Raw genomic sequence first — 17,223 nt, forward strand, 5'->3', positions numbered from 1 at the left:
AATGCAGATTAATTGAGGAAAACCAGCACAGGTTTGTTGCAGGTGAATCATGTTTAACTAACCAGCTTGAGTCACAGAGATGGTACGTGAGAGTAATACAGTTTAGTGGGTGTAAATAAATTCCAAAAGACATTTGATGAAGTGCCACATAACAGACTTCTCATAAAAGTTGAGGCCCATGAAATAAAAGGGAGAGAACAGGGGCAGTATGGATAAGAAGCTGACTGAGTGGTAGGAAACAGGAAGTACCAAGAATATTTTGGTGCTAGAATTTTTTTTTCTTTCCAGAGCTGTTGGCATCACTGGCATGATCAGTATTTGTTGCCCATTATTAACTGCCCTTGAATTGTGAGACTTACCTGGCTATCTCAGAGGGCAGTTAAGAGTCAACCACATTGGGCCTGATTTTACCATTTTCATTCACCTGGGCGCAACTCAGCTCCGACTTGGAAATCTGCTTTCAGGCGCTCCCATACACACTGAGCTTGAAGAAAGAATTGGGGGTCTGAATCACGCTGTGGGCAGGGCTTAGTGTGCCTGAAACGATCGGAGCTCTGAACTGCGCATGCGCAATTAGAAAAAAAATGGGAAAAAAAAGTCCTGTGTCAGATCGGTCCTGGGCCACAGAAAGCGGATAAAGCAGCCGGGTAGTGAAAGGCAGGAGTGATGGACCCCACAGATATCACTGTCCCCTTTATCCATCCCTTCCCCCCCTCCCGCCACTACCCAGACCAATCACACTCCTGCGCCCCCTCTCCCCCCCCCGCCATGATCACCTGCAGAGTGGCAGCGGAGCCCCCTGCCCCTCCCCAGCAGAGATCCATCTGGCCTCACCCCACCCCCCCCCCACCACCCCTATCAGAGATACATCTTACCCGCCTCCCTTCTTGCGCCCGCCCCCCCCCCCAAACCAGACAATGATTTGCCCTCCTGCACCCACCTCCCCCCCCCCCCCCCCCCCCCCCGCCCACCAGAAAACAATTGGGCCTTCCTCCTCTCTCACCGCTGCCACCCCCTCCTCACCAGAGAATGATCTGGCCTGCCTCCACCCCCCTTCCTCCACCGATCCGAGTCAGAGAGCCATTGGAAGCTCTGAACTCACCTCTTCAGCAGCTGGAGCCCCCGAAACAGACTTACTCAGCATGTCCATTTCAGCGCAATTCTGGATTGATGAACGCGGTGGTAAAGGGGGAAATGCTGATAAAGTTGGGTGGGCAGTTCATTAATTCAATTTAAATACATGCAAATGTATTTAAATCACCGTTCCGCTCATTTCGGGTACTAGTCGGATTGCGGCCATTCCCGGGTCTCGGTAAAGTGGCTATCTGCGCGGACGCGGGCTTGGATCGTGTTAATGGCCTCACGTCTGACTTTACCTTGTTTACACGCCCGAAAACAGGTACAACACAATGGCAAAATTGGGCCCATTGTGAGAGTCTGGAGTGAGATATAGGCCAGGCCGGATAAGGACGTCAGATTGCTTTCCCTAAAGGGCATTAGTGAACCATATGGGTTTTTATTTTAAAAAATCAATGATAGTTTCACAGTCACTATTGTTTAAACGAGCTTTCAATTCCAGCTTTATATTTGAATTTATTTTCCACCGGCTGCTGTGGTGGGATTTGAACCTTTATCTCAGCATTAACCTGGCATCAAGAATATTTAGTATAGTGACGTTAACATTAAGCCACCATCTCCTGAGAGTATGGTGGAGGTTAGATTCAGTCATGGCTTGTAAAAAGGGATTGGAAAATTATCTGATGGGGAAAGAACTGTCGAGCTGCAGGGGAAAAGGCAGGAGAGTGGGCCTAGCTGAACTACCTCTGTAGAGAGCTGACAAAGAGAAGCTGGGCTGAATGGCCTCCTGCTCCAACTGTTCTCTGTTTCTGAGCTATGATTCCAAATCATGTGGCTGCAGAGTTAGTGATTGAAGCAGATATAGTATATCAGCATTTAAATAGGTTAGATGCGGAAGGAAAGGGAATAACAAGATACGGGAACAGGGAAGGCATATGGAAAACCCTGCTCGTGTAGAACAGAATGGCCACCTGCACAGATTGCTTAGACCAAAGAACCTGGTTTAGTGTTTATGCAATTCAAGAATGAATATTTTTCTCTTGGGGTTCCTCAGGCTGCTAAATTACTCTGCTCATTCCCTAATTCTCCACACAATTCACTGATTTCGATTTGAAGCACTACTTAAAGGAATACTCACGCCTTAAAGGAATACTCATGATCACTGCTGTTGAAGCTATGGAAGGACCTGTGATGTAAATCGGGTAACTTTTTGGATCAGTTCTCTCAAGACTCCAAACATGTTCTAATTACAGCAATCAGCAATTTGGATTAAAATGGTGTGCTAAACCCAGACTCCCAAACAGGCTAACCCTATTAGTGTCACCCCCATTCAACACCTGTGTTCATCCTTTGGCCAAATTGACCACCCAAGGGGATCTGTTCATTCTGAGGACAGTAAACACATCAACCTTACATCTAACTGGATCCGATAGCACAAGTCAGTGGTTAGAATTCCTACAGTGCAGAAGAGGACACTTGACCCATCAAGTCTCTGAGAGAGTATCTTCCCCAGGCCCTCTTCCCCATCCTATCTCCATAACCCCACACATTTACCATGGCTATTCCATCTACCCTATGCACCTTGGGACACTAATGAGCAACTTACCATGGCCAATCCACCTAACCAGCATGTCTTTCGGACTGTGGGAGGAAACTGGAGCACCCGGAGGAAACCCAAGCAGACACAAGGAGAACATGCAAATTCCACACAGACAGCGACCCAAGGCCAGAATTAAACCCGGGTCCCTGCTGTAATGCTAACCACCACGCCACCCCATGGGGTCTGAGATCGCACAGTCACAATTTTTATTGCCATATAGGAGCGTGTCCCTTTTGGAATGTAACACTTTCAAGAAGTGGGATGGTTATAGTTGCATATAGTTATGTCTAAACATAACAATATGCCCTGACCTTTAAATCAGACTAGCCTGCAGTGCAGCAATTATATCCCTCATGCTGAAATGCATAACCTAATCATCAGTGGTTTACGAGTATCTCCTGAGAGATTTATTAAACCAGGTTGTTATCTTTTGCTTTCAGCACACAGCATAATTGTTAAATGTATTGTGTTGCTCATGGGAAGTTGGAGAATTCAGCGAGATGCTTAACCATTCTGCAGCAGTTTGTATTAGGGAAATATAATTTGCCATACTGTCCTCCCTCTATCAGATGCATAATAATTAGCACCTCTTGAAATGTTTGCATGGTAAGTAGGATTAAGAGAAGGGGATCTTGCCTGCCTCACACCCTAGAGAACTCGTGGAGCAGTAATCTTTAAGCTTGCTAGCTGCAGGAAGGGGATCATTGTGTTTGGTTGTTTTCCTGAGTATACTCGGTGCTGTGCTGGAAAGGGGGGAAAATTTGTCAGCTACGTGCGCACAGTGGATGCAGTAATGGTGGAGGACACAATCGCTCAGCATTCCTGGCAACTCTTAGCTTGGGGATGTATCTATAGGGAGCCGTGGGATGTGTTGAATTTTGAGTGGGGAGGAGGTAGGAGGTGTGCTTGTTGCCAAGGGTGATTGGTAAAGAGAGAAATGTAAATAGGAAAAGAAAGAAAATAAATCAGCAAGTAAGCAGGACTGGTCCCTGCTGGAAAATACACACATATCAAAATGCGAAATAGATCAGCAATGGCCCCAAGTGTAAGGGAAAATTAATATCTACAGAAGGAGGGATGGTTCATAAAAAATAATAAACAATCTTATAACAAAATAAAATGAACTGGAGTCAAATGCCATTTTATTTTCCTACGCACCTGAACTTGTGGCTAGTACAGAATTTACGAGCTATGTTCTGAGAAATAGTTAAGACAATTAACTGAGATGCATTGAGAGAGAAGCTAGATAAACTGAAAAGAATAGGTTAGCCTGATAGAGTTAGATGAAGAGGAGTGAGAGGAAGTGTGCAATTTAATGCCTTCCTCCCCATGGTGAGTTTGGTGGTATGGTGCATTTAATCAGCTGGGAGGTGTAGTTCTCCCCCTTTCCCAACTCATAGAGTCATAGAGGTTTATAGCATGGAACGAGGTCCTTCTGCCCAACTTGTCTATGCTGCCCTTTTTTAAACTCTTAAGGGAATCCCAATTGCCTGCATTTGGCCCATATCCCTCTATACCCATCTTAACCTATGTAACTATCTAAATGCTTTTTAAAAGACAAATTTGTACCCACCTCTACTACTACCTCTGACAACTTGTTCCAGCCAGTCATCACCCTCTGGGTTAAAAACTGCCGTCTGGATACTTTTGTACCTCTGTCCTCTCACCTTAAACCTATGCCCTCTAGTTTTAGACTCTTCTACCTTTGGGAATAGATATTGACTATCTAGCTGATCTGTGCCCCTCATTATTTTATAGATCTCTACAAGATCACTCCTCAGCCTTCTACGCTCCAGAGAAAAAAGTCCCAGTCTATCCAACCTCTCCCTATAACTCAAACCATCAAGTCCTGGTAGCAGCCTAGTAAATTTCTTCTGCACTCTTTTTAGTTTAATAATATCCTTTCTATAATAGGGTGACCAAAACTGCACATAGTATTCCAAATGTGGCCTTACCAATGTCTTGTATAACTTCAACAAGACGTCCCAACTTCTGTATTCAATGTTCTGACCAATGAAACCAAGCACTCTGTCCACCTGTGACTCCATTTTCAAGGAACATGTACCCTTAGATCTCTTTGTTCTGTAACTCTACCATTAATTGAATAAGTCCTGCCCTGGTTCATTCTACCAAAATGATCACCTCGCATTTATCTAAATTAACCTCTATCTGCCATTTGTCAGCCCACTGGCCCAATTGATTAAGATCCTGCTGCAATCGGAGATAATTTTCTTCACTGTTCACTATGCCAACAACTCTGCCGATTAAGTCCATGGCAGGAATACCCATGGTCCACCTTCCCACCTGAGGCTCTGAAGTGGGTAAGTATTGTTATTGAAGGATCTAATCTGGCAGCAGTGGTCATATGGGAAGTATGAAGAGCAAACCCTGTCAGGATTGCATGAGGACTTCCAAATTCAAAGACGCTCAGAGCCTGTTCAAAGAACTCAGGATCAGGAAAGGGAGGTATGTTCAGAGCCACTCCCCTGTCTTTGCTGCCAACCCCCGCACCCCCTCCACCACAACCCCACCTGGTGACCCTTGTCCCACTATCACTTACCTGTGCCTGGGTCCCTTAGTGATCCTTACACTCAGGTGTGTGTATTCTGATTGGCTGGCAGCTCTCAGCAGATGAGCTTTCCAACCCTGGGGTCCTGGATTTAGCTTCCCAGCTAAGTGCCTGACTGGCAGGTCTTCCGAAAAAGAGATGACAAGGGATTCTCACCAGCTCTCCAGCAGGCTGGTGGGAATCCCATTACTTCCATGAAATAGTAAAATATCTCACAACACCAGATTAAAGTCCAATGGGTTTATTTGGAATTATGAGTTTATGGAGCACTGCTCCTTCATCAGGTGAGTGGGTATTTCCATGAAATCGTCCCTGATGTTTGTGTGGAGTTAGGCTAAATGACTTGTGTCTGTGCTTTGATTTTTATGTTAGTTTACATAATGTAATTTCAGTGATCACTTGATGATTCACTTCCTGTAATAGCACCATTTTGTGGTCATTTGTGTATGCATGTGTGTATATAAACACAACTGGAGTAAACCAATTCAGTTGGGTACTTTACCTCCACCTGGCACACAGTCTTTTTTGCCCTGCAAATATATCATAGTCAGGCAATAAGGATAGGATTGCAGATTCTCTGGGCAAACAAAGTTGGGTTGGAGAAGCTTCCAGAAAACCAGCAGAAGAACCTGAATTTAAAAATCTGCTCTTGGTGAAAAAGCTGTTTGTACACATGGCTGGGCAGATTGTTGAGGATGGCTGCATTAGCACGCATTATTGTACGACTGGAAGTGTATATCTGTACTGAGCATCTTTCAGTGCATATATAGAGCAGCTGGAGATGTTTTTCGCTGTCAGCAATACCTTGAATGATCTTGTTAATCCAGCTATTAACAAAGCAATGAGGAAAGGAAAAGGAACATTTCTTAATTGAAAAAGGCCTTGAAATGTATGAAATACTCAAGAATTTGTTCATTCCAATAAAACTAAAAGACACGTCACTGTCGGAAATGTTTTTGTAAGCTTGAGCAGCGCCACAGTCCCAAGCTATTGGAGATTACTGAAATTTATAACCAGGATTCATTACCCAGTGGGGAGATTGGAGAGTATATTGTGGCTTTGAGAAAACTATCGATCCATTGTCATCTTGGAGAGTTTCAGAGAGGGCATTGTAGGACGGATTTATGTGTGATTTTAAAAAGTGAACACATTTACTGACATTGCCAAATATAACTTTTGACATTGCTTGCCAAACAGTATTGTCCATGGACAAGGTGGAATGTGACTTATGAGAATTAACGAACGCCTGTTGTCTGCTGAGGTAAATAAGCTGCAGCTGAGTAAGCTGGAGGCTGCAACGAAGGAGTTATTAGTGGCCATGGTACAATAAGGTCCTCTTACTAGGGCTTAGGCCAACACTGGGCACAGACTATCTGAAGGCAGAGTGCTACAGCTGCAAAAGGAAAGGTTGTCTTGCCAAGACACATTGAAAACTGGTTGGCAGAAATGGGGTAGTCACTGCATACAGCTGTTGAACAGCAGGTCGATAAGGGGTCAGTTGAGACCCATACATTCCAAACACAAGGACGTCTAGTAGAAATTCTCAAGGCATTGTGGTCCAAATAGAGTTGGATGGAAATCCAGTAAACATGAAGGTTAACACAGATCGTAGAATCCCTACAGTGCAGAAAGAAGCCATTTGGCACATCAAGCCTGCACCGACAAGAATCCCACCCAGGCCCTAACCCCATTACCCCATATCAAGGGAAGGCCCTAATTCCTCTGACACTAAGAATCAATTTATCATGGCCGATCAACCTAATCCACAGATTTTTGGAGTATGGGAGGAAACCTGAGCACCTGGAGGAAACTCACGCAGACATAGGAAGGATGTGCAAACTCCACACACACAATCACCCAAGGCCAAAATTGAACCCAGGTCCCTGGTGCTGTGAGACAGCAGTGTTAACCACTGTGCCATCCCATACCGCATTGTGCCACACTGTGCTACCTGGATGCATCAGTTATTGTGATTCCTTAATGACTGTCTCTTCACAAGTTCAATCAGCATCACTTGAGGAAATCTCACATTGAGTTACAGTTATAGAGAAGAGAAAGATCTCCCATAATTGGAAATGTTATTTCCAGCTATATGCAATGAGCAATACACAAAATTGCCCTTCATTGTGGTGAAGAGTGAAATACAAGTCTTGTTAGGAAGAGAAACTGGTTAACACCCTAAGTTAAATTGTGATAAGCTTTCTTGTTTCAAAGCAAGATTCACAATACCACACAACATGATTAACAAGTACGCTAAAGCTAATGTACAGGTTCAGAGGAGCATGTGCAATTTATTGCAGGCCTTGTTCAGTCCCCTCTGCTCTCAGGGACAAAGTAGAGGAAAGGCTGAAAAGGCTTGAGACTGGGGATATTTTTTAAGTACAACAGAATAGTTCTACTAGTAGTTCTGTTCAGTAGAACAGAGTAGTAGTCTCACAATGGCAGTATCAAAGTCAGATGGGTGTGCAAGATGAGGAATATAAGGTATCCGTAAATCAGGTATTGGAATGTAATCGCCCCAATACGTTACCAGACGTAGAGGATTTGTTTGCAATGTTGTTAGGAGACCATATTTTTTGAAAGTTGGATTTGACAAATGCCTATCTACAACTTGAGTTAAACGAGTCTAAGTCTCTGAGTCTAAGGCTCATAATACCTGCATGGGCTGATTCAGTTTCATAGGTTCGGGTTTTTAACATGGTAGGGTCTCCCACTACGCCACCCAAAGAATTGGTGGAGAATGCCACCAATACTGGCTGTCCCATAGCCATTGAACACTCCCAAGAATGTTCATTGGTTGGAGGTGGGACTGGTGCTGGGAGGAAATCCCGCTTCAGAGAGCTGAGGACCAATCAGATTGGCCAGCAGCTGTCTAGTCCCAACAGAAGCTGCAATGGACAGGATGGGGTTGCATGTAGTCTCCCGAAACTACATCCCCAGGACTCCAGGAACAGCTAAGTGCAGTACAGGAAGGGGAGGTGAGACCCCAGGACTCACATCCCTGTGGAAGGTGAGCTTGTAGGGACAGGGATCACCCATCTGGCATAGACCTCATGAGGGGGGTGCCTGTTGTTGAAAGGAAGCCATTTATGCAGATGCCATTTCCCCCACCCTACCCTACCCTACCCTTCGCTTCACCTTCCTGCCTGAGGCATGAGTAGAGTGAGTTTTCAAAACTTTCCTGCACCTGAACTCTTCCCACCAGCCTGAAAACTGAGGCTGAGCAGGAAACAGCCCTTAACTGGTAATTAATTGCTTCCTTAAGTGCCTGAACTGACATTTTTCCCTTCTTTTTAGGGCTGCCCTTCTGTCCCTTACTTCATTTTATTCAATTCAATTGATTTACCCAAAAGAAAGTTGGCCTTGGCCTCACTTGCCTCACCAGACAGTTAATTGCAGAGAGGTTGAGGTGGGCAGGAGCCCAGTGGGAAGCCATCCAAGGAATGCCCTGAGTTTACAAACCCAGGCTGAACCCAGGGAAAATTCTGCTCTTTGGTCACCATTTAGTGTTTGTTCAGCTCCGGGAATTTTCCAACCCAATTTTGCAAGGAGTTCAGGGAGTAGCGTGCTCTTTGGACGATGTATTCATTTCAGCTCCAAACAGACAGATCCATGGTGGGTGCTCCAATGTTTGGAAAAGCCTGAAATCCAGAGGAACACTAATGTAAAATGTTTCAACTCTCCAGAGTATTTGGGTCACAGGGTAGACAAAGATGGGATCCCACCCTGAATAAAGTCCAAGCAACAAGAAATGCACACAATATGCCTGAGCTTAGATCCTTTTTAGGTTTCTTGTCGTGAATTACTGCAATTATTGACAACCTTACGATATCCATTGAATGAGTGCTTGAGAAAGTATGTTCTGTGAAATTGGACAGAGAGTGTGATAAAACATTCAAGTTGTATATAAGCCTGGTTGACAGTACAATGAGTACACATTGCAATGTGTCCAAAAAGACTAAGTTAGCGTATGATGCCTCTCCGTACAGAGTAGGTGCTGAGATCATCCACACGATGGATTATGGTGAGGAGAGACCGACTTCATTTGCCTCACCCACTCTCAGTGCCAGTGAGTGAAATTATACTCAGATAGAAAGTGAAGCATTGTGTTTGACTTTTGGAGTAAGATTTCATAAACATTGTCTGGCTGTAGTTTCACAATCAAAACTGATCAATGGTACTGAGTATTGAATCCAAGGTCTCCAGTACCTACTTTAGCTGCAACCCACATTCAGTAATTGGTTTTGATTTTGTCTATAAGAACAATATTAAGCACAGATGGATGATAGGATGTAAGGTCTAGATTACCATCCCCATCTGACATGCAGCACAACAGGGAAGATGTATTTTTCTTTTCACACATGGATGAGTTGTCAGGTGTCACAGCTGCGAACAGCTGTGTGACAGCTCACAGATACCGTGTTTCGGCAAAGGTATATGACCAGATCAAAACGGGTGGCCATCACAGATACTGATACAGAAATCAGGCCGTTTTCTTATGCATAAGTATGAGCCATCAGTTGATAAAAGTTGTTTTTTGGGGAGCCAGAGTTACAATTCCTGAAAGGTACATTGCAGTGTGAGCTTCATGATTAACATTTGAGATTGAGCTTGGCAAAGAGTCTTGCGAGAAGCTATCTTTGGCGTCCATAGAATCACAGAAACCGTACAGTGCAGAAAGAGGCCATTTGGCCCATCGAATCTGCACTGACCACAATCCCACCCAGGCCCTACCCCCATATCACTACATATTTACCCACTGATCCCTCTAACCTACGTATCTCAGGACACTAAGGGGCAACTTTAGCACGGCCAATCAACCTAACCTGCACATCTTTGGACTGTGGGAGGAAACTGGAGCACCCGGATGAAACCCACTCAGACACGGAGAGAATGTGCAAACTCCACACAGAAAGTGACCCAAACTGGGAATCAAACCCATGTCCCTGGAGCTGTGAAGCAGCAGTGCTGACCACTGTGCTACCATGCCATCAGCATTAAATAAGGCCATAGAAGACAGAGTGAAACAGTGTGGAATATGTCAACTGTAGAAAATTGATTTGATGTGATTTACTGTTGTCACATGTATTGGGATACAGTGAAAAGTATTCTTTCTTGCACGCTATTACAGACAAAAATATACTGTTCATAGAGTACGTAGGGGAGAAGGAGCGTATGTAGAATTTGGTGTTGCAGTTACATATAGGGTGTAGAGAAAGATCAGTTTAATATGTGATAGGACCATTCAATAACCTGATGGCAGCAGGGAAGCCACCACAGAAGCCACCATCAGCACTTTCGCAAACATGAAAATGACTGCTCATAGAATTCACAGAAATTGAAGGACAACAGCTATTCATTGTGATCACCATTTAAATAAACAAAGAAAATTACAGCACAGGATCAGGCCCTTCAGCCCTCCAAGCCTGCACCAATCATGCTGCCCAACTTAACTAAAACTCCCTACCTTTGCGGAGTCCATATCCCTCTATTCCCAATTTATTAATCTGAAGTGGGTTGGCAGATTCTCGATGAATTGAACAAGTACTAGCAAAACTCTAGATAATTTGCATCATATATTTGCTGCTTATGGGTTCCCAGAAGAAACTGCTTCCAACAACTGACTTTAGTTTCACTCAGAAGAGTTTGTAAATTTTGCGAGATTGGACAGTGTTTAAAACATATTTGTGTTCCACCATATTTCCTCCTCCCTGCCTCGTGGCAAATCCCCTTCAGAGGATACAGTGTGTTACTGTTGCTGGAATTTTACCGCCTCGCCTGCCCAAGGCTCCTAAGATCCCGCCTGAGGCCAACAGAGAATCTTCCAGCCTGGCCCATCCAAAAACCAGACTTGGCTCAGAGCCTGGCCCCCATGGCCCTGCCTCCTTGGGGACTGGCTGGCATCCCAACAGCGGTGGCCATTGCTTGATCCTGGTGTTGCTGTGACCACAAAGCTGCTCTCTCGGGACTGTAAGTCAATTCAGGCTGCTCCCAACCTTTTATCTCTGACCTCTGAGCCAGACGTCAGTGCTTTCAGCACATGCCACACCAATCCCAATCTCACCCATTTTAAGAAGCTGTAAAAACCTCCAGACAATTCCAATTCAGTAAGAGCCACTAGAACTCAGTCAGCAACTAACCTGAAGATGGTTTGCAAACCCTTCAATTGGTGCAAATGGGAGGCTCCTACCTGCAGATGAAGACATATTCAGCGGTTAGGAACTGAGATTAGTACTGAGTGTTAGTGGAAGTGTTGAGATCAAAATGGGATTTCTAGAGATTAAGACATTTCCTCGGCAAAACTTACTGATGCTCAGATTGGGTTCCACCAGGGTCACTGATCTTAAGAACATAAGAACATAAGAAATAGGAGCAGGAGTAGGCCATCTGGCCCTTCGAGCCTGCCCCGCCATTCAATAAGATCATGGCTGATCTGTCGTGGCTCAGTTCCACTTTCCCGCCCTCTCCCCATAACCCTTAATCCCCTCTCTTATCAAGAACCCATCAACCCGCTTCTTAAAAATATTTAGCGAGGCAGCCTCCACCACTTCAACGGGCAGAGAATTCCAGAGATTCACCACCCTTTGAGTGAAGAAGTTCCTCCTCAACTCCGTTCTAAACCGCCTCCCCTTTATCTTGAGGCTGTGCCCCCTAGTCCTACTGTCTTTTTTGAGCGGGAAGAGTCTCTCCACCTCTATCCTATCCATCCCATTCATCATCTTATACGTCTCAATGAGATCTCCCCTCATTCTTCTAAACTCTAACGAGTACAAGCCTAGTTTATTCAGCCTCTCCTCATAGCTCAATCCCCTCAACTCCGGTATCAGCCTAGTAAACCTCCTCTGCACTCCCTCCAGGGCCAAAATATCTTGACCTCATTACAGCCTTGGTTCAAACATGGACAAAGGAATTGAATTCCAGAGGCAACATTTGACATCAAGGAGCCCTAGTGAAATTGGAGTGAATGGGAATATGCTGCAAACCAGCTTGCTCCTAACCATCATCACCTAAACCAATTAGCATACTCTTCTGTTCCTTTCTCACATATTTCTCACTGTGTTTGGACTTTGCAGTGAAGCTTTGTAACCTGGGTGAATTTTACAGCCTGTCCGAGTGAACAGTTCAAAACTCCATCTGTAAAATCCTGTGGGTGTCATATTCTATCCTTGACTTTTTGCTTTCTCACTGTGACCAAGTTCGATATCACCTTCGAACCACGCAACTGTACTTCTCGGCCTTTTGGCTAAGATCAAGTGTAGTATCGACATGCTGCACTTGGTTGAAGTCATTAGGTTACATTTCAGCTTCATTTGAAGCAATTTTTTAAAGCGGCATCTCGGCCATTTGGCTAAGATGCAAATAAGATCAAGCCCTGGAGGAGGAGCTACACCTACTCCAGTCAGCTTGGATCATGTAGATCAAGCCCAAGACAGGAGGTGAGAGCCCTGTCTTGTCAGCTTGGATCGGGAATGTCCCAACTTGTTGGGACTCTGAATTGGGTTTAATTTGACTTGATTGGATTGGAATAAAGTTTTAAAAAAACTGTACTCCCCGGTCATTTAAAAACAACACAAGAAGCCATTGCTAATACCAGTACCAGGGAACCCCACTGTACACTTCTCTCCAGTAAGAGAACCTCTGTTCATCACTAATCACCACCTCCTTAACCAGTTAAATCCAAAATAAAAACAGAAAGTGCTAGAAAAACCAAACAGGTCAGGGAGCGTCTGTGGAGAGAGAAAGAGTTAATTGCTGCAATTCTCGCAACCCGCTGTGCTAATTTTTTGAGGGCCGGGACTATGGGAGATGTGGCCAGGGCTCCCCGGGGCAGTGGGGACTGGAGATCGGGGCAGTTCAGGAAGGGATGTTCAGGGCAGGCCAGGGTGGAGGGAAGTGGGGAAGGGACGGGGGGCGGGGGGGGTGGGGGTCCGGGGCAGGGCAGGAGGAGGGGGTTCCGAGCTGGGCTTGGGAATGGTTGGGGGTCAGCGATCGGGCCATGGGGGCGGGGGGGCGGGGGGAGGAGGGTAGGGGAGCAGGGGTGGTGGGTGGCAGGGGAGCGGGAGCGGCGGGGGGGGGGGCTGCAGGTGGCTCAGGAGGGGAATGCAGGGCTGTCCAGTGATTGAGCGGCAGCGCTATGCTCGACACTTTGAGAGAATTCCGGTCAATATTCCAGACCTTCACACAGGTGGGACCTTCCAGTTCCGCTGATGTGAACGGACATTTCAGTAGCTCGCCAGCCTGCAGGAGGGGGCTGGAAAATTCCAACCTATGTTTCAAATCCAATTTGATTCCTCTTCAGAACACTACAAACACCCAAATTATTACTGTCCATTAATCGTCTGCACTCCTCTCTGCTGAATGTAGTGCTGTATCAAATATCCTATCAATGTCATAAGAACATAAGAAATAGGAGCAGGAGTAGGCCATCTAGCCCTTCGAGCCTGCCCCGCCATTCAATAAGATCATGGCTGATCTGTTGTGGCTCAGTTCCACTTTCCCGCCCTCTCCCCATAACCCTTAATCCCCTCTCTTATCAAGAACCCATCAACCCGCTTCTTAAAAATATTTAGCGAGGCAGCCTCCACCACTTCAACGGGCAGAGAATTCCAGAGATTCACCACCCTTTGAGTGAAGAAGTTCCTCCTCAACTCCGTTCTAAACCGCCTCCCCTTTATCTTGAGGCTGTGCCCCCTAGTCCTACTGTCCTTTCTGAGCGGGAAGAGTCTCTCCACCTATGTCCATCTATGCAACCACTGTACTTCTCTCATCAACCCTTTCCAATACTTTATTGGCCCTGAAACAGTGACAAGATTCACTTGTGCACAGGTTTTAGGACTGAGCAAGTGGACGAGAGACTTTGAGATCTTTTAGGATGGATTTTGGTATTGTAGGGGGGCAGATAACATCTTGCCGAAATTCTCCGATCTTGTTCACCACTGCCAGCGAGAGCGGAGACTTTGCCGCTCAGCCAAATCTCCATTCACGGCAGCGGGACTGGAGAATCTCAGCCACGGACAAGATCGAAGAATCCTGGCCCTTATCTGAAAAAAACTATGGAAAAAAATGCTTCAAGTCAGGAGAATGCATTGCTTAATGTGAGAGATCATGTCCAAGCTAAAACAAAATGCACTGCAGAATTAGACAAGGAATTGTTCTCTTTGCCATCAATATAAAATGATGAAGTGTGTTTATTGCCATGGCAACGCAACCTAGCTACTGTAAATAGTGACAATTCAAAAGGCCTGATCAGCAATGGTTATTTGTTTGAATGGAAAATAAAAATCCAATTCTTGAGGTTTATACTAGTAGGAGGGAAGTTACACATTTATACAGTCCTGGAAGTGAATCCTGCTCCTTCATATCAATGGCAACAATGTGCATTTATATCCAGGATGGAGTGGAGAATTCTCGACAGGCGTGCAGGTGAGTCCTGATCTTGAGATAAATCCTGAAAAATGGGAGGAATTCTGTAGGAAGGGGCTAGTGGGGTGGGGTGGGGTGTGGAAGATGTAGGGGGCACACCCTTTAGAAGAGGCAACCCTTTTTTGCAGTGGGAAATCCTGATCACCGAGGGATTCTTGGTCGGAAGGCAGGGATGAGGAGGGTGGGTCGAGGTGAATATGGTGAGGAGTGGGGGGGGGTTGAGTGGTACATAGGCGGGGTGGGGGATTTGGGTGGTAGATGGATGGAGTGGTGAGGGGAATTGCTTGATGGTGGGGGTAGAGGAGTGCAGGGGTGAGGGTGGTTGGTGTGGTGGTGGGGGGGATTTGTGGGAGCATAGTGGGTGGTAGATGGGGTGGTCAGAGAGGTTTGGGTGGAAGATGGAGTGGTGGGGGCTTTGGGGGATGGTGGATGGTGCATGAGGGGGGTGGGAGGATGGTGAGTGGGGGGGTGGGAGGCTCCTGACTAGGGCAAATATCCAACCCTTGAAACAAAATAATGATCTAATTTTATGCAAAAATTTCCAAAGAATAAAGAACAAAGAACAATACAGCAGAGGAACAGGCCCTTCGGCCCTCCAAGTCTGCATTTCCTCACATTCCAAATTCTCAAAGTCAAGTTTGAGGGACTTTTTGGTATGTTTTCTTTTAAATTCGTTTGTTAGAAAGAAAATGACAGAAAATAGATGCATTTTCTTCTTTTCTTTCCTTTCGCTTTGGCCCTCACCCCTCCTATCATTGGCCATTCCACAATGCAATGCAAAATATTTGTTTAGTGGGATGGGGGAGGGTGGGGTTAGAAATATTTAACAAACAGCAAATGGGAAGGGCACAAACACACAAATAAAATATGTCCATGCAAGACTCAAGACTCAAGAACTGAAGATATAATTAGCTGCAAAAAGCCAGTGATGTCCTCTGGGCCCTATGAGGACCCACCACTTAAAAGGGAATGACAGAAACGCTGTTTCGACATGAATATAACAAATGTTACTATTTCTTTGTTTCTTTGGGGTCTGCTTGCATTCAGAGAACATTAGAATGAAAAAAAGGTCAGTTTTCCCTCAAACCAGATGCATTCTGTCCTTCCACATTGCCCCTTCATCTTCATCAGGCCCACTAGCCACCCAGCCTCACCTCACTCTCCAGTCCTGGTCAAACTCTTGGACCTTTGTTGTGGTGGCTGCATGAGTCCCACAGCACAGTGCTATTCAGATAGATATTGGTGTGTTGCATCAGGGGGAAGGAGACCCCCAGCCTCAGTACTGAACCGAGACAGTGACACAGGAGGGTCCAGTAGCATGGTCCATGAAGCCCAGCTTGGCATGGAGATAGAGGAACCAGCCTGTCCCAGTAGAGTGGTGAACAACGCATCAGGAACAGCACAACATGATGACAGAAACTGCATTTGCCACAAAATCTCTGACCAGTTGATGCCCACCACTCTTTGGAAATTGAGCTTGATGCCAACAGGAGTTCCCACTGGCTTGATGAGCTGCCAGCGGGCAGTTGTTTTAATGAGCATTCATGAGATGCAAATGAATGCAAATGGAATTCATGCTTTCAGCCAATGGGAAAACCAATCCCCCACATCGAGAGCGGCACAGTGTTTAGCATGGCTGCCTCACAGCACCAGGGACTCGGGTTCGATTCCCAGCTTCAGTCACTGTCTGTGTGGAGTTTGCACATTCTCCCCGTGTCTGCTCTAGTTTCTTCCCACAGTTCAAAGATGTACCGGTGGATTGGCCATGCTAAATTGTCCTTTAATATCAGGGGGACTAGCTAGGGTAAATGCAGGAGGTTGTGGGGATAGGGCCTGGGTGGGGATTGTGGTTGGTGCAGACTCGATGGGCTGCATGGCCTCCTTCTACGCTGTTGGGATTCTATGATTCTCTGACCCACCATTGACAGAATTACAATGGCATTTTACACTGGCGGGTTCCCGATGTTTGTCTCCCGCTAGATTCTCTGGCTCTCTCCGCTGCGGGCCGGAGAGGAGGATTCCAGCCTGTGAGCTGAGAAGAGGCTGTTCCTCATTCGCCCAGTTTGTGAGTCTTTAACAGCTGCTCAGTGCTAAATTCACAGAAATCTCTTCCAAGCTCAATGTGTCGCATGGAGCAACAGTTGTTCTCCCCTAGCAACAAGCAAGTCTTCCTTAGTGACACGGAAGTGCCTGTTCTTTCAGGTGCCTGTTCTGTCTAATTATTCCCTTTGTTGTCATCCTTGTGTTTTGGCTGCCTTTAGTTTGGCTGTTTACCGATGGTGGAAGTGTTTATGTTGGAAAAGGGCAGGTAGCTCCCATCTTTGAGAATCAGATGTGGAATCAAACACCTGGAAAATCCAATTATTCGGCAACATTTGAGCTGCACGCAGAATGCAAGTGACAGTAATTTCCCACTGAGCAGTGTGATCCTGCAGTGAGGGTTTGTTTTGCCAGCTAGCCTGGTATGATATTTCGAACATGTATTCACCCAATCGTACGTAGTTTTACAATGTTCGCTTCACGGGTGGTTCAGTGAGTTAAGCTATTACACAGA

At 45.8% G+C, this 17,223-nt stretch overlaps 1 protein-coding gene and 1 non-coding gene across 2 annotated transcripts in view; both read left to right on the plus strand.

Moving 5' to 3' along the window:
- Positions 1-17,223, plus strand: part of rsph14 (radial spoke head 14 homolog) — a 625,753-nt gene that overhangs the window by 559,227 nt on the left and 49,303 nt on the right. The gene's annotated exons all lie outside the window — the stretch shown is intronic.
- Positions 12,470-12,661, plus strand: LOC145356220 (U2 spliceosomal RNA). The gene has a single exon (XR_013889087.1). It is a non-coding gene; the product is annotated as a U2 spliceosomal RNA (small nuclear RNA).

The sequence above is a fragment of the Carcharhinus amblyrhynchos genome, chromosome 20 (assembly GCF_965287045.1).
Source record: "Carcharhinus amblyrhynchos chromosome 20, sCarAmb.v2.hapA, whole genome shotgun sequence".
Classification (NCBI taxonomy): Eukaryota; Metazoa; Chordata; class Chondrichthyes; order Carcharhiniformes; family Carcharhinidae; genus Carcharhinus; species Carcharhinus amblyrhynchos.